Source organism: Heterocephalus glaber, unplaced genomic scaffold, assembly GCF_053883595.1.
Source record: "Heterocephalus glaber isolate CG9 unplaced genomic scaffold, H.glaber_assembly_v1.0 deba00001608, whole genome shotgun sequence".
Lineage (NCBI taxonomy): Eukaryota > Metazoa > Chordata > Mammalia > Rodentia > Bathyergidae > Heterocephalus > Heterocephalus glaber.
The window spans coordinates 6517342-6540262 of NW_028258379.1; the positions used below are offsets into that span (position 1 = coordinate 6517342).

A 22921-nucleotide genomic window follows, 5' to 3' on the forward strand; every position below is an offset into this window, starting at 1 on the left:
ACCTTTTTTGTCTCTCTTAATTAGTGTTGGCTTGAAATCCACTTTGTCTGCAGATAGAATAACTGCCCCTGCTTTTTTCCATTTTCCTGTTGGATGGAATATTGTTTTCCATCCTTTGATTCCCAGTCTTTGAATTTCTTTTTGAATTAAATTGTTTCTTGTATGCAGCATATCCTTGGATCTTGCTGCTTAATTCATTCTGCCATTCTGTTTCTTTTGATTTGTGAGTTGTGACCATTTACATTGATTGTTATAACTGCTATGTATTAACTTATCCATGTCATGTTATTTTCTTGTTGGTTCCCTTTTTACTCCCTCTATGCAATTTCTTACCTTGCCTGGTAGATTCATTCTGGTATGATTTATGGATTTGTAGTCCTTTACCTCTTTCTAGAATGTCCTTCAGAATATTTTGGAGTGCAGGTTTGGTGGTCATGAATTTCTTCAGGTATTCTTTGTCACGGAAATATCTTACTTTTTCATCAATTTTGAAAAATGATTTTGTGGAATACATCAATCTGGGTTGGAGCTTATTTTCTTTTAAGGCTTGAAATGCTCACTCCATGCCTTCTGTGACCCTAGGGTTTGTGTTGTGAAGTCTGCTGATTCTGCTGGGCTTCCCTTTACATATGATTTGTTTCTTTTCAAACAGCTTTTACTATTTTGTACTTGTTTTGAATTTTTGAAATCTTGACTATTGTATGCCTTGGTGTAGATTGTTTTTTGATCACGGCTAATTGGAGTTCTATATGACTCACTTATCTGTATGTCAGATTCTTTTTCTGTGCTTGGGATGTTTTCTGCCATTACTTTGTGAACAGGTATTTTATGTTGTTTGTGCTATCTCTTGCTTTTTCATTGACTCCGATCAATCTTATGGTATTCTTCTATGCATCATCTAGCAGTTGTTGGATTGATTTTTCATGGTCCTTTGTTATTTTTAAGAAATCTTTGTTCTTTTTTTTTTTGGTACTGGGGATCAAACTCAGGTTCTTGTGCTTGTGAGGCAGGCGGCAGAACCACTAAGCTAAATCCCCGGCCCAATATACGTTTGTTTTCATGATCACTAACTGCAGTCCTGTCTTCTACATCTGATATTCTGTCCTCTCATTGCCTCATTTTGCTGTGTATACTTTCAATACAATTTTTAATTTCTTGGATATCTGTTTCAATCTGTTTCATGGATTTCATTTCTTTCCTATGTTGGGTGTTCATGATTTTTATTGTTTTCTTAAACTCCTCTATTTTTGTTTTTTTAATCTGTGTCTGCTCTAGAGTCACTAACCAAGTCTTTCATTATGGTCACCATCTCTGTAGTTATCTGATACATTATTTATGATTTGATTTTTTCCCTCTAGAAAAAAATGAGCCTCTGCCTCCTTCATCTGCTTTCACTGTTGCCACTTCAGAGAGTTCAGGTGGTTGACTGTTTTGGAAGTGTTTTACCTTATTGGCCTCTGAGTTTGCCTTTGCTGAACTGGAATTCTGGGGTTGCATCTTGCTTAAGTATCTTCTCATTTTCCATTTTTTAAAAAGTTTAATTCCTGGGACTTCTAGACTCAATTGACAGGATTCAGTAGAGTAGCTGAATACAGGGTCAACACTCAAAAATCAATAGCCTTCTTATACACAAATAACAGACTCATGAAAAGAGAAATTAGGGTAACAATCCCTTTCACAATAGCATTCAAAAAAATGAAATATTTAGAAATCAATCTAACGAAGGAAGCAAAAGATCTCTACATTGAGAACTACAGTACTCTGAAAAAAAGAGATCAAAGAGAATATAAGAAAACGGAAAGACATCCCCTGTTCCTGGGTAGGAAGAACCAATATAGTGAAAATGGCCATACTTACAAAACTGCTATTATACACATTCAGTGCTATCCCAATTGAAATCCCAACAGCATATTTCACAGAACTAGAGAAAAAAAATCCAAAAGTTTATCTGGAACCAGAAGAGACCTAGAATAGCAAAAACAATTCTAGGCAACAGAGTCATGGCGGGAGGTATCACAATTATGAACTTGAAACTGTACCTCAAAGCCACTGTGATAAAAACAGCATGGTACTGGCAAAGAAACAGATCCAAGGATCAGTGGAATAGATTAGAAGATGCAGAAACAATTGCAGACATACTCAGCCACTTCATCTTCGACAAAGGAGCCAACCATCCTCATTGGTGGAAAGATAGCCTCTTTAATAAATGGTGTTGGAAAAACTGAATTTCAACCTGCCAGAGATTAAAACTAGACCCCTTTCTTTCAATGCACTAAACTAAAATCGAAGTGGATTAAAGATCTAAATATTAAGACAGAAACACTAAACTTTCTGGAAGACAGGTTTGGTAGAACTCTCAAAGACATTGGCATAGAAAAGGACTTTATGAACAGAAACCTCAGTAGCACGGGAACTAGCACAAAGAATCAACAACTGGAATCTCATCTTTTTAAAAAGATTCTGCACTGCAGGAGAAACAACCAACAGAGCTAAGAGACAACCTACAATGTGGGAAAAAATTTTTACCGGCTGTTCCTCAGACAAAGGTCTACTATTTAGACTCTATAAAGAATTCAAAAAAATCAGACCCCCCCAAATATAAAGCCCCAATTCAAAAATGGGCATCTGAAATGAACAGACATTTCTCAAAGAAGTAGAAATAGCAAATAAACATGTAAAAAAATGTTCAGCATCACTGGTCATTCGAGAGATGCAGATGAAAACAACACTGAGATTCCACCTCAACCCAGAAAGAATGGCTGCTATCAAGAAATTAACCAATAACAAATGCTGGCAGGGTTGTGGGGAGAAAGGAACCCTTCTCTGTTGTTGGTGGGAGTGCAGACTGGGGCAACCACTGTGGAAATCAATATGAAGATACCTCAAAAAACTAGGATTGGAAGTCCCATTTGATCCAGCTATTCCTCTACTGGGTGTCTTCCCAAAAGAATTAAAAGAATCATACCACAGTGATATATGCACACCCATGTTTATAGCGGCACAGTTTATAATAGCTAAAACTTGGAAACAGCCCAATTGCCCCTCAACTGGAGACTGGATAAAGAAGATATGGGTTTGTTTTTTTTTTTAAATGGGGTACTACTCAGCCATAAAGAATGAGAAACTAGAGACATTTATAGCTAAGTGAATGCACATTAAGGCCATACTCTTAAGTGAAATAAATAGGACACACATGTAAATACCGAATAGTTTCTCTGGAGTAAAAAACTAAATGTGTAAATAAGAATCAAAATGTATAACTGATATTGTGAAATAGGAAGAAAATGTTTAAAGGAATAGGGGAAGGGGGAGGAGAAGGGTAAAGGAAAGAAGAGAAAAGAAAAAATATGAGAAAAGGAAAAACATGGAAACAAAGTCTTTGTAAAAAGGGAAGGGTGGAGGAGTTGAAGGGAGGGCAAGGGAATGGGGGAAAAATAAGAACCAAGATATATCATATAAAGGTACAAGATCCCAATGATGAATGTAACTGTATTGTATACCTAAAATTTACCAATAAACTAAATGGAAAAAAAATGAAAAAAAGTTTAATTCCTGAGCTGATGCTTCTGAATTACTGAATTATTATTCTCCATGAGAAGTTGCTGCCTATTTGTCCTATCCCCTGGTTGTTTGGCATTAGCCTGTAGTATTGCCTTAGATGGTGTCAGTCTAGGGAGACCAGTAAGAACAACTGATTAGAACAATTATGTCACCTTGGCTAAAGTAAAGTAGATCCATTAGCAATAACAATAACAGAGTAACAACACAGCCTAGAAAATGACAAATTGTGGTCTAACTATTGATTTGTTACCTTTAACCATTTGAACTATATTTGTGGTTATATATTAAAATCTAAAACAAACCAGAAAATTATATACAGTATATATTTCCTCAACATGATGATTTTTCCCTCAGGGGAGAAAATTTAAAAGTAGTTGGGGGGGGGCTAGAGAAATAGAAGAAGATGAAGAGATTAGAAGCAAGGCTGGAGGATAAATGAAGACTATGCAAACTTTGGGAAACTGGCAAATAAGTCAGGAAGAAAAGAGAAGAAAGACAACAACAATAACAGCAACAAAAAACTATAAAGTGTTCACACTTATATAAAACCAAGAATAAACAATTGAGAAGAAAAAACAAAACCAAGAAAAGAGGAAAGAAAAAAAAAATGTCCACTTCAAGGTGTCTGTGCTGTCACTGGTAGACATATTGGGCATACAGAGCTCAGATCTGTATTGATTAATCCCAGCAAGTCTGAACGTTAAGTTCCATTGAAGTTCAGGCTGGTTTTTGGCTGTGAGGCTAAAACCCAATTTGTTCAGCCTGCAACACTTTGCCTCCTGCTGACTTGAACTTGGTTCTACCTCACCTTGACATTAGGAGCCACTAGATGGAGCCAGAAATTGCTCTGAGTTCGGAGATCAATTGTCCCCTCTCAAAGATGGGTACCAGCCAATCACCCTTTCCTGGAGGAGGTCTGAAGGCAAATAACTGACCAGCTACTGCCATCCATCCACTATGTGCACCGTGCCCTTCCCCTGGTGCATTTCTCCGTGGAGGCCTCTGGGCTTGCCAGTAGTCACTGTGCGTTTACGAGTTTGAGCTGCCCTTCCCACACAGTGAGTCAGGGCTCAGAGAGAAAGCACCACTTTCTACCTCCTTTTTCTTCTTTGAAGTCTCTTCACTCTCCCTGTGGGCTTCAATTCTCACTTCAGATCTTTGCTTGCAGGGTCTAAGGGACCCACTTCCCTCCTTCTCTTCCCTAGGTTGCTATGTTCCATTGTCTGGACACCAAATCTCGGAGATTCTGTTTCTGTGCTGTTCACTACTTCACCATCTTCTTGGAAGTCTGCTTCTGATTTTTCTTCTTGAAATCTTTTCCTTTCTTTCACCATCCAGCAAATCCTTAATTTTTAGGATGGGTTAGGTGTGGCTGCCCTTTTTAAGCAACACTGTTTCACTAACATTTATCTCTTCTTGTTATAGTCTATACCTTCATGCCCTATCATAGTTTTTATCAAATGTACTGCAATTCATAACTTGCATCTGACTTTAGACCAGCTTGTAAACTTGAAGATAGTGGCTGTTCCAGTTTTATGTTTGTGGTAAATATCTGGTATATAACAGATACTTGTTTGTTTTTTCAATGAATTGATTCTTAGTCCTGAAGAGATCATGTTATCACATTTTTTTCTTTTTCTTGCTCCTTTTCTTGTCCTTCTCTATCCCTTCACATTCTTCTTCTCTATCCTTTCTTCCCTTCTTCTTAATTTTGTTCTTTTGTTTTAGTGTTACTCAGAAAACAGGCATTTTCAGAAGTATCTGCCAGGAAAAAGGTGTGATAAAATCCACTAAGGGATATTACTTCCTTGTACCTACATATAATCTTATCATGATGAAACATTATTTTAAAAAAAGAGCCAGGAATGGTGGTGCATGTCTGTAATCCCAGCATTCGGAAGGCTGAGGCTGGAGGATTCCCAAAACTTCAGGCCAGCCTGAACTACATAGCAAGACTTTGTCTAAAAAAAAATTCTGATTTCTGTGGGAACTTGCTCTTAATTACCAGTCTTTTTCATAGTATTATGTATCTAAATGCACTTAAACGAAGTAAAGTATAATGAGTCTGTATGAACTTGAAAGTAAGAATTTTGCACACAGACCTGATTCAACAGAGAACATCATGATACATCTCAGACCTTTGCTTAGATATTCACTCTCCTTATCACAGGCCTTGCCTTAAATGATTTAAAGCAGTTGGCCTTTAGTCACTTATTATGATGATCTCTCTACTCTTTTCTGTCCCTTCTTTTTACATTAATAAATTTACTTTTATAATTTTTGATATAATAAGAGATTCCAGTTTTTGAAAGTGATACATTGACATACATAGTAAAACATTCTAATATTACAAAAGGAGTATAAGACATTGCTCCTATCAATTCAGCTCCTTAGCTCCTCTTCCCAGAGTTAATACCTGTGTCATTTTCTTGTGCAAACTTTCAGATACAGTGTCTATCTGTGAGGAGAAAAACAGGAATATACATATATGACTTAACCAGGGGATCACCCAACCTGTTAAAGTAATTTTCTAACTATATCTTTAGTATTCAAGGGCCCTGGTTGTTTGCTTAGCTTAATTTTGCACTTAGAATTTCATATATTTTTCTTTGTAATCTTGCACAAACATAAGAATCATGTTGACCATGAGTTCATGGACAGAAATTTTGCTATCTTCATAACCACTTAAAACATGAAAAACATTACTTCCAAGTCTTTGAATTTGAAAATGATTTTGTAGTGAGTGCTTTCACCCAACATACCTAGTTCATTTGTAGTACAGGGTGAAAAGAGACTTAGGAAAGGAGAGTAGTTTATGCTTGTGTTGACATTCTAACATTTTGATGTAATTTGCAGAAATGTTTTTATGTCTGTATCATAGAGCCAGAAAATAAGTACCAATGAGAGAATTCCTTGAGATCTTTTTTTCTCTTCTCTTTATCAAACTAAGGTGAACACTTTGATGACAGCATGTTAGAACCCAATGTGTCAGTCATCCTTTTCCTAAATTTGGATTAGTATGTGGAATACATTAGGGTATGGAAGAACTATAGTCCTTTTGTAAAATGGAAACACATTAAAAACCTAATATTGTGACTCTTGCTGCCAGACAAAATAAAAGGTTCTAAAACAACACATAACTTGAGGGTTTACTATTTTAGTGAAAAGTTCTGGTTCAGCCATTGTTTTTTTCATCTACTATTTGTTATTTCTACTTTTCATACTTCAGGCTATACATGCCAAAGGCAAAGGACAGTGATGCTCTTTCACCTTCTGTCACTTCACCTGCCTGGATAAAAATCTCCATGGGGAGAAGAGCTGGTGTTATTATTGTATTTTGAGAATTTTACACAATTGTCATCTTATTATACGAGGAAAAAACGTTTCTGTATTGATTTGGGAAAATGTTACGTCCTTCACCTTGACTTCTTCTGTCTATATTTTGCTTAAAACCACACCTAATGTAATATCCTACATTAATAGAGGAAAATAGAATGAGTTGTACTTTGACACATTGGAAAATAAAGCCTAGAAATTTTTGTAGAAAAGGTTAATTGTTCTCATAAGAATAATTGTGTGAATACTTAAAGTTACTTAAATGCATGTAGGCATAATTTAAAATTTTTGTTTTAATATGAAGAAACTCAAATTTACCCTTGTAATTGGTATTAATGGTGTATGACTTTCTTTGGTCTGTCACTAATAATTGTTTTCAGTGAAAGGCAAAAAAAAAAAGTTGGTATTTAGTTCAGGTTTGATTGAAGCTTTTAAAAACATGAAAGGAGCATGAGATTTTTCTTCTGAGAGTTTGTAATACATTACATCTTTGAACTTAACTCCCTCATTCTGACAAGTGTTACACTTCAGCCAGATAGCAAGATAATAAACAAGAAAAATCCAAGTCTGTGAAAGAATTAACCTTCACATGTTGATAATGCTTACCTCACTGGGGTTTTGTGTAACTTAATTAGCATTGGCAAAGCAGCCTGATACTGTTGGATGAAAAGCAGTTAAGCTATTAAAGGTTAAGTAGTGTTATTATGATGTGATGCTCTGAACAGATCATTTTTTTATTGGTGACAGGGGAAGTTGAAGAGAATCTATCTTGATTTTAATTTCTCTTGATAGTGTAGCTTGAAGCTAAGATGCTTTATGAAGTGAGTTCCATCTTTAATATCTCAGCTAAAAATTAGTTGTTGCCTTTTTGTATTTGTATTGTGGTATATAAACCAAGAGAAATATGCACTGTTAAATAGGCTTTGTGCGTCTATTTGTGTTATATATAATCTTGTAGCAGCACACTTTACTGATGGCATCAACACTGCAGGCAAGTCACAGAATGATTGTAATAACTCTTTGCTCAGGTTGGTTGTAATCAAAAAGGTAAAATCTACTGCAAGATAATTTTTTTAAAAAATTGAAAATAGGCAAAAGGTAATTGTTTCTAGGTCTTAACCTCCTAGCTCTTCAGGAAGTTTTCATTTGCTCATTATATGAGAGTTTAATTATAAAAACTTTTCTGTAACATTGTACATTTACAACTGTATGTACCGTATTTTTTTCAGCTTCATTTTTAAAACAGGCTCTGAATCCCTTTGGAGGTGCATACACAGGAACACACACACACACACACACACACACACACACACACACACACACACACGGGATTTCACATTGGTTTTGTGCTTGAATTGTTCCTCTGCTGAAAAATAGGGAAAACATGGTTGTATTACTGTAACATGAAATAAAATATATATTTTTAACTTATGGATAAAAGAATGACAAGATTATTTATGGGGAGGTTAGTGACTGACCCATGGTCTGTTTGTTTTTCTTTCATTCAAGGAATAGCATTTTATAGGCAAATTGTGTTCTCTGAATGAATATATAAATTGTAAGATCATCCTTAGTTATCAAGGGTTTGTTCAAATTTCAGCCTTTGGTGGAAAGGTAGTGTTTTGATACTGGACATGTATTTAAGGAATGTCATTATTTCATGTAAGTAACCTAGCTCTATCTGATACTTAGACTGAAGAATATCTCGTTTTGGAATAGGACATATTCTTCAAGGTACAACTTAAGTTTTGAGGCATATTTAGTCACCTTCTCACCTTAAAATAATCTCTAAGGGGATTCTACCTAGTGATTTACTGAAACTTTGAACCTGAGTGAGGCATCAGCATTGGGAACAATGCTTCTTCCCTTCCCTTTCCCCTTCTCTGTCCTTGTCCCAGTCCCTATCCCAGTCCCCTTCCCTGCCCTATCCTCTTCCCCATCCTGTCCTCTTCCCTTTTCTCTCTCTTCTCCCCTTCCATTTTCCCCCTCCTCCCTTCCCCTTCCATCTTGTCCTTTCCTACTGGAAATTGAACCTAGGGCCTTCAACATCCCCAGCCAGTTTAAACTGTTCTTTGAGAAAGGCTCTCATTTGCTACATTGCTCAGGCTGGGCTCAAACTTGTGATTCTCCTGCCTTAGCATCCTCGAGTGTCCGGATTACAGATGTCCAGTACCATGTCAAGCCATTCCATGTATTTTTATATTTTGAGGGAAATTTTCCTCTTTTACTTGTTGGAAAGCTTCTGTTGCTAGATATTTTTTAATGTATCATTCATTTGGTGGACATTTCTCGAGCATTCACTGTATGTGACTCACTGCATTCATTTGAGCCAAGTCATATTCATGGAATTGAATTATTACTTGTGGAAATGCTGGGTGTTTTGTCCATCTCTTCTCATCCTCCTCTTCTTCCTCTTTTTTTTTTTTTTTTACAAGCAACAGAGAAATTTGTAATCATGGTGTCACTGGCTGGGTCTGTAAGGTTTCTGAAGCTGAAATAAGGAACATAATCCACTCTTTGAAGCAGGCTTGTTGAGTTTCATCGCAGAAAAGGAATTTTCAGGACGAGTTAGTAAGAGGCATAAGAAGGGTTTATTGGAGATTTAGGATGCTCAGAGAAATGAGACGCATTACACTTTACAATCAGGAACATTTTTACTTCTTTTGAAGTGGTAGTAATCTCCGGAAAAAGAAGGCCCCTTACTGGGCTTTGGGGTGCTGGAGTCTCCTTCTGGAGGTGGTTTCTAGGTTCTTTCTGTCTTGAGCAAAGAATTGGTCAAGACAAGCACAAGTGGTAGCACAGATTTAGTTTCTTTCTTTTCTTTTTTCTTTTCTTTCTTTCATTCTTTCTGTTTATTGGTTCACTTTAGGAATGCAATAAGATGACATTCATCATTGGGAATTTGTACCTTTACACGATATATCTTGGTTCTTATTTTTTCCTCATTCCCTTACCCTCCCTCTAACTCTTCCACCCCTCTCTATTTACAAAGACTTTGTTTCCATTTTCTCCTTTTCTCAAATTTTTTCCTTTCCCCTTTCCCTCCCACTTCCTCCTCCCCTTTAGACCTTTTCTTCCTGTTTCACATTATCTCTTATACCTTTTGATTCTTGTTTACACTTGCAGTTTCTCACACCAGACAAACTATTTGATATTTACACATGTGTGTCCTATTTATTTCACTTAACAGTATGGCCTCAATGGGTAGCACAGTTTTATTAAAGAAAAGAAACAGACTCTACAGAGGGAATTTGGGCCAAGTAAAAGTAGGAAAAGAAGTGAATCTTACAGCATGAGGGTGGCCATCATGGCAAGAACTCAATGTGGGCTATCTTTTTTGTAACATCCGCACTTCAGGCTCCCATCAGGTCCAGGCCATCCTATGGAAAACCTGTTTGAATTCTCCCGAAAAGTCTACGTGCAGAGCTTTGGGAACTGCTCTGCGCATTGTCCTGTAATCTTGTAATTAACAGGTCACGCGTACTTCCCTAGCCAACTTTACCATGCTTTAATCTCCTGCCTCATTCCCCACCCAAAGGATACGAGCCTGTTCCACAGGTGTGAGGGCGTGAGCATTCTTTTTTTTTTTTTTGATAGGTAATTTAAACATCGTCTAGATTCTCTTAACCTGCTCCTTTCTTTCTCAATTAAGTGAATGTATATGGCCTTTTAGTTATGGGTCTGGTAGGGAAGTAGTCTAAATTCAACCAAAGGAATGTTGACATGAATGATCTTGGGTAATTTTGGCCTAGTCCTATAAATTGCAGTCTTTTATTTACTTATTTTTGGTACCAGGGATCGAAGTCAGGTCCTTGCGCTTACGCAGCAGGCGACGAAACCACTGAGCTACATCCCCAGCCCCAGTTGCAGTCTTTTAAAAAGTTTTTAGTTATGATTTCCTTGTTTCCTTTCCTTTCTTTTTATTTCTTCTATCTTAACTCAATACTATCTTTCACATGAAGCTGTAGCAATACTCTTTTTATGTTTACAAAGCATATCTCTGCTGTTACCTGAGAAATTAATTATTTCTAATTTCATTTTTTCCAGATCCTCTTTTGTTGCCAGTTCAGGGAGTCCAGGTGGTTGTGTATCAGATTGTTCCATCTGGTTTCCCTTTGGGGTTGCTTTAGGTCATCTGGAAGTCTGGTGTTGCGACTTGTTTACTTGTCTTCTCATTTCAAGGGGGGGAGAGGGGGATGTGTACTGCTGGCGCCCTGGTGACTCCTTGGCCCTGTGGGCGGTGGTAAGTCGCTCTGAAATGTTCACCTCCTCTGCCCTTGGGGCAGCTCTGTTCCTGGACGCTGGGGCCAGCAGTACAGCAGCCCGGAAGGTTCACCACGTCTGGGGGCAGCTCTGCTCCTCGATGCTGGTGGCGGTGGTACTGCGGCCCGGAAGGTTCACCTCCTCTGAGCTGGGGGCCTTATTGCACGTTTTTTTGGTTTTCTTTTGTTTGCTTCTGTTTGGTTTGTTTTTGTTTTTGAGATAAGGTCTTCCTATATAATCTAGGCTGGCCTTGATAAAACTATGCAGGCCATGCTTGAATTTAAGGTGATCCTCCTGTCTCAGCGTTCTGAGTACTGGATTTACAGAATGCACCATTATACCTGGCTCTCTTCAGCCTTATTATTATTATAATCTTCATTATTTGGTACTTAAATTCTTTGTAAGGTTAGACATCTCCTTTTACAGAATTGAGTATATAACAGATTCAAAAATCAAACCACCTCTCCTCTGAATATTAAATAACGAAATGTGAAAAAGAACCACCATTGTGCACAGATTTTTCAAAGCTGTGAAAATCCAATAAAGGACACAACACATTTTGTCACTTCATTAAATGACATCAGTTTAAGTTTCAACTTCTAAATAGCACTTTGGTGAAAACACAGAGAGTATATTGTCATACTTGAATGCTTTTCCTTAAAAACACAATTCCAGTCCTTATATATATTATAAAACAGTCTTAAAGGAAGATGTGACATCTTTTCTGTAGTACTTAAGGTACTAAATACAGAACTGAAAAGCAGTGTAACAGAAACAAAGGCAAGTCTTCAGAGTTGTATGATTTCAGCAGCCAAAGCTCGATGATGGACTGAAATATTACTATATAATTGGAACAAAACATGTACAGTATCACAATACTAAGCAAAAACACTTTATATCCAAAGAAATAAAACAGGTTACAAAAAGTGGAGAATTTAGCAGGCAAAACTATTACAAGTAACATTTTAAATGATCATTTTTAAGCCATTGTAACTATTTAAAACATATAAAAATGAGCTTTTTAGTATTTTACTGATGTGATTTTTGTCATTAAGTATTTGTTAAAATTTGATGTTATACTCAAAGTACATATTATGTAGCTAAAATGTCAAGTGAGAAGAGTGTATGCAAAGTGGTCCAAGTTGTATTTCAAACTCTGATTTCCTATTAATATTTCTATGTATTATCCTTTAAGTCACACTTTCATCCATGGTGAAAAAGGTTTAAAAGTTTGCTTAATGTTTTTACATCTATGTCTCTGAGTTAGTAATTAGAGACTGTTGAAAATTCCCTGGTCTAGTAAATCAGGTTTAAAGTATGCTGGACTTGCAGAAATAACAACTGATAACAATTGACCAGAGTATATTGCCTTCAAATATTTATATTATAAATCTTGTCTTTTTCATTTTTTCTAAAGTGAACATGTCTGCCCCTCACCCCAATTAAATAAATCTGATTATATGGCTGGCACAGTCTCCAAATATATGGAATGTATTAGTGATATTTTACCGTGGGAAAGTGGGGTCCAGCCCTATTGTTTTGATAACTTACTCTGGACTTGTTATGGATAGTGGGGAGCTGGAAGAGACTGATTCTCCCTATCCATTGAGCCATAGCTTCAGAGGAGACACTGGTGAGGGCTCAGAGTGCAGGGAGACTGAGAAGGTCATCTCAGGTGTAGAGGACTGTATAGGAATTGTATTTGACCTTGGAGAAAAGCTTATCCTGTTTCTGAAGTAGTGGAGAACTTGCAGCTTTTTCCAAGAATTTGTAGAAGGCTGAAATTAAAAGTGATGGCCTAATTTATTTGGTGAAAACAATTAGACAAAATTTAAATATAGAAGGTACAGTATTTTATATGTTTCCAGTAGGAGTTGAGAACAAAGGGAAGCTGAACAGATACATTTGGAAAACTTATATCCTGGCTAGGGGAGGAGAGGAGTGAGTAAAAAACATGTAAAGGTTCAGTGGAGTAAGTAACTGCTTGCTAGAGATGAGCACAGTTAACAGAGAGCCCAGTTGTTTTGTCATGAAGTCTTTTCAGAGCTAACATGAGACAATGGTATGGGTTTGCCTAATAGGCAGGGGAGTTACTAAATCTTATTTGTTCTTTAGATAGTTTTCAGCTGACATCTTCAGTATAGCTTATCAAGAAACCGAACACAAAGGATCCAGCTTTTAAAATCTCAACTTTTAAATTGTTAACTATTAAACTATTAAAATGTCATTACATGAGATTCTCTTTTTTCAGAAAAAAACAATACTGCAGTTTAAATTTTGTGATTGTGGGCCTGGGATTTAGCTCAGTGGTTCCAGTGCCTGCCTCGAAAGCACAAGGACCCAAGTTCTATTCCCAGTACCAAAAAAAAAAAAAATTTGTGATTGTTTTCTGTCATAGAATTTGCTATATATTCTTGTCTGTTGAGTTTGGTAATCAGAGTCCTATCTAAACACTTACTGTTTAAGAGTGAAATAGCTTAGTTATTTAGCCTTTCAGTAGATAGGGCAATTTAAGATAGAGTGAGTTGGATAAATGCAAATAGCACACACACCAACCTAATTTAAGTCACAGGAAGAAAGATAAAAGAAGGAAGAAAGTTCTTAGGCACAATGTGCTACAGTTAGTGGACACTTCCTCCCTAAGTGCCAAGCTGGAGTAACTAAGAAATGCAGAGTAACTGGTTTCCTTTGAACCTAGTTTCTAGAAACTTAAAAAAAGTAACTGATTTTTTAAAACCTCTGAAAGACTTCTGCACGCTGCTTATCTATATAAGACCAAAACTAAGAAAGCACATTGGTAATTTCACTTCTGGAGTCCTTTCATGGTGGTATCCACTAACTGGTTTTTTTCTTTTCTCTTTAACTTCCTTCTTTTTTTTGGCAGGGGTGGGTTGGGGTGGGGTAACAGGGATGAACTCAGGACCTTGCTCGCAAGGCAGGCGGTGGAACCACTGAGCTAAATCCCCAGCCTAACCTCCTCCTTTTGTCTGTGATTTTCATTCTTTGATTTAGACAATATTTGGATTTATACAAAATTTTTGTTTCACTGTGATACATAGAATTTCTGTAATTCTTTTTTTAGATCAGTGATTCTGGTTACCTCAGCAGTATAATTCATAGAGGGAAGCTGTCATCATATTCTTTATAATCTTTAAAAAATTTTGAGATGTGCCATAAAGATATTCCACAAAAGGACACCATAACAATGTTAATAGATACTGTTTATTGAGCTCCCACTATTTTGGGACATGTGGTCCTGAAAATAAATTTTTGTGGTACTATTGTTAATTTTTCATAGTACTGATAAGGAAAAAGAAGCCTAGAAATATTTAATAACTTGCCCAGAGTCACACAACTGAAAAATAGTTAAACTCTTATTAAGATCTCTCTTCCTATATAGTTTTAATGTCAGAACTGCTGCTGTAGATAATGTGCTTAGCAGTTCAGAAGACACTGATTTGAATATCTTTTCAGTGATGGTGATGGGTTCATCTAATTAATCCTGGCTAAGACATCTAGATGTACTCTGTAGTCTTCAAGGTTCACAATTCTCTTCAACATTTTGTCCTAAATATTGTGCTTCATTTAGTAAACTGGTAATTGCAATGTTATTATTTTATCTTACCTACCTATGAGCCTTGTATGTAAAATATTTGCAGTATCATGAATTGGCCGATAACCAAGATCTTACATTTCTTAGTAAAGCCATTCACTGCCTTTATTATCTGTAAGACTTATTAGATAGACTTCCAGTAAAAGTGTGTCAGGTATATTAAGCTCTTGTCAGAAATTCGGTAATCTGCTCTAAAATCCCATGCCCAGAATATATTCTCACCAAAGATTTTTGCCCTTCTGAGTATGAAGAAAATTAGCTGGTACTGTTGAGAAATGTTGTGGTATAGAAATTTTTTTTTAAACAGAGAGATTTTAAAATTAGAGTAACTTCATGATAGGACCGATATTATATACATTTAAAAAACCATGTAAGCCTAGAATAATTGTCTAAATTCCCCCACAACAACTTGTATCTTGGGCATTTTCTTTCTTTAAAGGCATTCATCTTGTAATATAAAGCATGAGTTTGTAAAAATACATAATCTGAATTTTTAGCAAAGTAATTGGATTTTCCATTTACTTATATTTCAATTTTACAAATGCTGTATTTTTACGTCTCATTAATAAATGGATGGTTACAAGATAGAGCTTCATTTTTCCTTGCCTTTACCATGTCACTCTTTTTTTTTCCTAGCTCTGATCAGCAATTTGTTCACTTACTCAAAAAATATTTATGAAAAAACTACTGTGTTCCAGAAAATGTGTCAGTTGCTAGATACAGAGTAATGCCCTCACAGATTTGAGTGTAACAGAAAAGAGAAACAAATAGCACTTATATTAAATAAGTGGTTATAGAAACAACTTAAATAAGCATCAGCTGGAAATGAATTAATGTCATGTTTCCCCAAAAATAAAACCTAAATTTTGGTATTTTCTCGGGGTAGTCTATAATTGTTAAAAATAGTGATTGCCTCTACAGAGAGTTCATGGAGAATGGCCTTATTTTTCATTATATATAATCTTGCATGTTAACAGCAAAACAACAAAAACAGTATGGCTGGGGGTGTAGCTCAGTATTGCCCTGGATTCAGTACCCAGTAATACAAACAACAACAAAGAAAATAACTCTTTATTTTCATGTATCATATTTTTAAACTCTACATAAGAAAAGAGGAAAAGGAAAAACTATGAGAAAAGAAAAAGAAATGGAAATGAAATTTATGTAAATAGGGAAGGGTGGACGGGGTGAAGGGTGCACAGGTAGTGGGGAAAAAATGAGAACCAGGATATATCATGTACAGGTAAAAACACCCAATGATAAATGTAAATGAATTGTATACCTAAAATGTACCAATAAAATGTACCAATAAAATAAATTTAAAAATAAAAAAATTGAGATTTAACAAAAATTAACAATGTGCTTAGAAGGCAAATAGGTAAGCAGTTAATTTCTGTGGTGGGTTTTTTTTCCCAGTGCTGGCATTGAACCTAGGTAGAACCTCACCTATGCTAGGCAAGTACAGAAGGAGATGCTAGATGTGTATTAACAGAGGAATGGATAAACTGTGACTATATATGGTAACCTATAGTGCAGTTACATAATATATGATACATTTGTAAGAATTTTAAAAACAAAACACTTTCAGGCATTATACATACATAATACAGTATTGAAAGTAGTCAGGAGGTACAAACAATAATAATTCCTCTCAGAAATGAGGAAGGAAATGGGAAGAAGGATGGAAATTATACCTGTATTTTTTCCCCTAATAATCTGAAGTAAATAGAACAAAATATCAACAGTTGTTCAATCTGAGTGATGGAGACATGGAGTTATATTATTTTTTGATATATATTACTATTTAATAACAGATATCCCTTTATAAAATGGATACTTTTTCATCATTAGTGATATTTGACTTTTGGCATCATATAATACAACCTATTAAATACCAGTATTAAAATATATCAAATGGGATATCTTTTCTTCACAAGAAATTAACCAACATATTATCCTATTTCCATAATTAAATTTTTAGTCATTTCTATGTAGGAGTTTAGCTGCTAAAATAAGGTTATTTCATTGGTAAAAATCAGTTTAAGCTGTTAGTGGTGTCACACACCTGTAATTTCAGCACTCTGGAAGGATGAGGCAAGTGGATCTCACAAATTCCAGCCTAGCCCAGCCTGGGCAACTTAGCAAGACCCTGTCTCAAAATTTAAAATAATAATAATAATAATAATAACAAATAAGAAAGGGCTCGGGGTGTAGCTCAGTTTGAAGGCCCTGGGTTCAATCTCCAGTACTGCAATCAATCAATTTTAAGGAAAAGAGAAAACAAATCTATAAAGAGAATCTGTAAGAGTGGTATTCTGTAGACAAATACTAAGATTAACATAAACCTGGATCACTTATAAATATGAATTGAATGAAAAATGGAATTATACTCAATGACTAACAGATACTCATTTTTTTTACTTAGAATTTCAAGTGGTCACACATGAGATTAAAATATTCCTAGGAAATGTACAAAAAATTTACATTTATTCAAATGTCAAGCTTTGTAAGAATTCATCAAATTAGACACATGGAAAAAGCCAAGTCCTGTTTCTATCTGTCGAGAGAAAATCATTTTAATTTGCTTCAAAATTCAGACTCAAATAGAAACTAAGAAGGGCTGAGAGGAGCAAGCAACAACATCTGTTTTAACAGAATAATTTCATGCGGTAATATGAATCCAAATACAGCTCTAAGATACTATGATACAGCATGGTCTCCAGGAGTCTCCAGTTCAGTGCTCAAAGGAAGTCTTTATCCTTGTTTACTTCAACAAGTATAAACTAGACCGTCCTTTTACCACCTAACAGGCAAAAGCAGACTGAATAGCTGTTTATGTTCACTTCAAAGAAGGCATTTGGGAAAAACTTATAAATCAGGATAATAAATATTTTAAGGTTTTATCTAATTTTTTGGAGTAGAAATGTAATTGTCTGGGCTTGGGATATAGCTCATTTGTAAGCCTTCTGTTTTACTTACTACATGACTGAAGACTTCTAGTACAGTGGTGAATTAGATGTATTATATTCCTTGAAGAGTGAGGTTTAGTTTGGGGTAGTAAACGGGCACCTTCATGTTTGAATCAAGACTTTCTTCAGATGTTTTATTTAGGAGAATTTTGCAAATTTTGAACTATACATGAGATCTTAGGAAAACCTAATAAATGCAGGCTTGTCTATCATGTACTTATCTGTCCGCCTGTCTGTCTTGTCTATCTGAGGTCTTGATATGTATTCCAGGATGGCCTTAAATTCACTATGTAGCCCAGGCTGGCCTCAAACTTGTGGCCATCTTCCTGCCTCAGCCTCTGGGGTGATGGGATTATAGGCATGCACTACCATGCCTGGCAGTTTTAAAGGCTTAAAAAAGTAGATAATGAGGATCATCTTTAGGAAACTCATTAAGTTTTTTGTTCTGGTGTCTTAATACAAGAAGTGAAACAGGCCAGTCTTTATATATAGTACTACAGCTATATAACTCACCTTTCTTGTGTTTCCTCAATGATTAATGATTATTAACATATTTAAATTTTCTTATTTGCTATTTTTATGTCTTTTGGTGAAATGTCTGTTCATATCTTTTTATTTTCATGGTGTGTGGGGGGTTTGTTTTCTGATGATTGGTCCCTTTTTGTAGAATGGATACAATTCCTTTAATAGATTCCTTTACTTTCTGGTTTATCTCTTCAATCTCTTAACTGCTTTCAATAAAATGCAGTTGTATCATTTTTGTTCTTATGGATGTAGGAAAGCTTTGCCAAACAGGATCACAAATGTATATTTCTTGTTCTATTCTAGAAGTTGTACTGTTGTAAAAGTTATCCTTTCTCTTCCAAATTACTTTTGTGACTCTCTAAAAGTATTAGTATTTCGTTGATGTGTTGTCTTATTCTTGGCCTGTATTCTGTTTCATTGGCCTCATTGTCTTTATGCCAGTACCATTGTCTTGATCATTGTATATACTTTTATAATAAATCCTGATATCATGAGGGGCATTACTCTTTCATTCTTTGTCTTTTTCAGATTTGTTTTGGCTGTTCTAGATTTTTTGTATCTTCATGTGGTTTTGGATTTGACTTGTCAATTTCTAAAAAGAAAAATCTCTACGTATGCTACAGTTTTAAGTTTTTAAAGTCTCGCCCAGCTTTTGCCAGATTTATACTTGATCTTTTTCATGTTTTGATAATACAAATAGTAATATGATTTTAAATAGCAGTTTCATTTCTTTTGCTAGAAACTGATTAAATTTTGTATGTTGATCCTAAAATCCATCAGATTTTCAACACAGATTATCATGGCATCTGTGAACAAGCGTGCCATTACTTCCTCCTCTCCTTAGATACCTAAAATCTCCAATACATTATTCAGTACAAATGTTCGTAGAGGACCACCTTGTTTTATCTCTAATCTTAGGGGCAAAATATTCTTATTTTTTTCACTATGAAAATGCTTTAATGGTGGTATCTGTACAGCATGTGATGTCAAGACAAGGAGAGCAGTACACACAGAGAGACAGGGCTGTCAGAGCAGACTGGGTGAATAAAGAGTTCACATGGCTTCCACACTTTACCAGCTGACAGCTCTAAGCCACCTTCTTCTTGGCCTCTTCGGCCATGGCATCCTGGTACTGCTGGTACTTGGACACCAGGTCGTTCATGTTGCTCTTGGCCTCGGTGAACTCCATCTCATCCATGTCCTCAACCGTGTACCAAGGAAGGCCTTGCACCGGAACTTGGCCATGAACTGTTCTGAGATGCACTTGAACAGCTCCTGGATGGCTGTGCTGTTGCCAGTGAAAGTGGGAGACATTTTTAGCCCCTGGGGTGGGATATCACAGATAGCTGTCTTCATGTTGTTGGGGATCCACTCAACAAAATAGCTGCTGTTCTTGTTCTGGACATTAGCATCTGTTCATCCACCTCCTTCATGGATATGTGGCCCCTGAACACCACAGCCACTGTCAGGTAGCAACCATGAGGGGGGTGGCAGGCAGCCATCATGTTCTTGGCGTCACACATCTGCTGGGTAAACTCAGACACCATCAAGGTGTGGTACTGCTGGCTGTCCCAGCTGGTCAAGGGGACAAAGCCAGGCATGAAGAAGTACAGACAGGGGAAGGGCACCATGTTCACAGCCAGCTTCTGCAGGTCAGCATTGAGCTCACCAGGGAAGCCCAGGCAGGTAGTGACCCCACTCATGGTGGCAGACACCAGGTGTTTCCGGTCACCGTAGGTGGATGTGGTGAGCTTTAGGGTTCCGAAGTGGATGTCACATACGGCTTCGTTATCAATGCAGTAGGTCTCATCTGTGTTTTCTACAAGCTGGTGGACTGAGAGGGTGGCATTGTAAGGCACAACACTGTGTCCGATACTTTGGACGAGGGCACCACACTAAATCTGTTCGTGATGTGGTCTGGGTACTCCTCCTGGATCTTGATGATGAGGAGCATACCCATCCCAGACCTAGTCCCCCCACCCAGGGAGTGGGTCAACTAGAAACCCTGTAGGCAGTCACAGCTCTCCGCCTCTTTTCTCACAACATCTAGCATGCACTCCACCAGCTCTGCACCTTCTGTGTAGTGGCCCCTGGCCCAGTTGCTCCCAGCACCACTCTGACGGAAGACAAAGTTGTCAGGCCTAACGATCTGCCTGAAGGGCCCCGAGCACACAGAGTCCATGGTGCCAGGCTCCAGATCCACCAGCACGGCGCAGGGTACAATACTTGCCACTGGTGGCCTCGTTGTAGTACACATTAATGTGCTCCAGCTGCAGGTCCTTGTCTCCATGGTACCTGCTAGTAGGGTCAATGCCATGCTTATCGCTGATCACCTCCCGGCATGTGGTGCCAATCTGGTTGCCGCACTGCCCAGACTGCAGATCCATGATCTCCCTCATGGCAATGACTGTGGTGTGGTGTCGGCAGCACCAAGAGGGTGAAAGTATTGTTACAGGGGCAGAGAAGCAAGCATGCACAGTGCAGGGGCAAAATATTCTTTCACCATTAACTTATGGTAAATTTTTTTTTATCTGGTTGAGTAGGTTCTATTAATTTCCTAGTTCACCGATATTTTCTTCAGGAATGGATGTTGGGTTTTTGTGAAAGTTCTTTTTATGTCTATTGAGGTGATCAGTATGTTTTGTGGAATTTTGTTAATACGATGAATTATATTGATTTATCATTATTTAATTTTGATTTTGTTTTTATTTATTTATTTAATTTTGGGCGATACTGGGGATTGAATCCAGAGCCTTTGCACTGAGCTATGTTTCTAGCCCTTTCTATTTTTTATTTTGAGACAGTTTCACTAATATGCTAAGTTGCCAAGGATGGGCTTGAACTTTATTCTTCCTGTCTCAACCTCCCAGAGTGTTGTGATTACAGACATGCACTACTATGCCCAGTTTACACTGATTTGTTTTTAAATAAGCCAATCTTTCATTTCTAGTAAAAACTTTATTTATACTATCCTTATTATATATGGATGAATTTGATTTGCTAAAAATTTTAAGGAATTTTTGTATTCTTGTTTATGGGCAATATTGGCCTATAATTTTCTTGTAATATTTCTCTCTGGTTTTGGTGTTGGGATAACACTGACTTTAAAGAATGAGTTGGGAAGTATCACCTTTATGTTTCGGTCTAGCCGGAGTAGGGGTTGGTAAATTGTAGCTTTTAGGCCCAAGTCCTACAACCAGCCATCTCTTCGCTTATGACCCATAAGCTGAGAATAGTTTTATATTTTTAAATGCTAAATATTACCTTGATTTTTTCTATTGGCCTTCAAAACACAAAATATTTACTATGTGGCCATTTTGGAAAAAGTTTGCCAATTTTATTGATTTTTTTTTTTCTGATAAACTTTCTTTTCTTAATTTCATTTACTTTTTTTCTCTACAGTTTTTATTTCATTTTTTTTCTCTGACTTTTATTTTTTCTCTTCCGTTTAGTTGGGATTTTATTTGCTATTTTTTCTTATTCTTTTAAATTAGAATAACTTGTAATAAATCCCACTCACTGTATTTTTTCAAGTATTACATTTTCATCTCTGTAAGTTTAACTTAGGTATTAATTATAACTTTACGTTGTTTTTTGTATCTTCTTGTCCCGACTGTTTTTTGGGCCATGCTGAGAATTGAACCCAGGCCTTGTATATGCTAGGTAAACACACCTTACCTTACCGCTAAACTGTATCACCAGACTCATATCTCTATCTTTTGAACATGTAAAATACAATCATAATACTTGCTTTTTGTATGCTAATTTTAAAATATTTGTCAGTTTTGAGTCTGTTTTGGTTGATCAGTTTTTTTTCTCTCTTCATTATGGTTTATCTTTTTCTGTTTCTTTGCAAACCTGGTAATTTTTTGTTGGATTACAGATGTCATTAATTTTACCTTGTTGGTCACTAGAAGCTTTTGTATTCTTACAGATATTGTTAAGCTTTCTTCTACAATTTAGTTAAATTACTTGAAAATAGTTTGGTTCTTTTGAGTCTTGCTTTTAAGAATTGTTATGCAGGATGTGAGAAATGTTTTAGTCTAGGCCTAATTTCTCCTAATTTTTAGTCCAGGCATTCTATCCAAAGCCCTGTGAATTATGACATTTTCCAATCTGGTACTATCAGGATTTCTTTCCACACAACCTCTCATGAATGCCAGATACTACTTCTATGAATCCTTTTAGAGAGTTCTTTCCCCAAGCCTGTAGTAGTTACCGTACATGTATGTAATGACCAATATTCTGCTGATTCTGCTGTAGGTCCCTGGAGTTCTCTCTGATCAGTGCTTTGTATAATAAATACTGTCTTACCTGAACTCTGTCTGTCTTGGTGTTACACTCGTTTGTTCCACTTCTTCAACTCAGTGAATTTACTAGGCTCCACCTGGATTTCTCCTGTGTACTATGAGGTAGAGAGTCTTTTACTTGAAGAAGTAACCTAAAACCATTGTGGGGCTCCCATTGCTTCTATGGGGATCATTGTCCTTTATGCCTGATTCCACTTTTATTAGACCATTGTTTCTCACATTTTGTCTGGATTTTGAGTAGTTTCAGGCAAGATAGGCCAGTCTCATCTCTTTTACTCCATCATGGCCAGAGGTGGCAGTCCCATATATCTTTTGCACAGTGAATATGATAAGTGAACATTTAT

At 36.5% G+C, this 22921-nt stretch overlaps 1 protein-coding gene and 1 pseudogene across 9 annotated transcripts in view; one reads left to right on the forward strand and one right to left on the reverse strand.

Moving 5' to 3' along the window:
- The window catches only part of Fut8 (fucosyltransferase 8), a 368007-nt gene that overhangs the window by 184555 nt on the left and 160531 nt on the right, over window positions 1-22921 (forward strand). The window lies entirely within an intron of this gene.
- LOC106008215 (tubulin beta-3 chain pseudogene) lies at window positions 19314-20738 on the reverse strand (annotated as a pseudogene).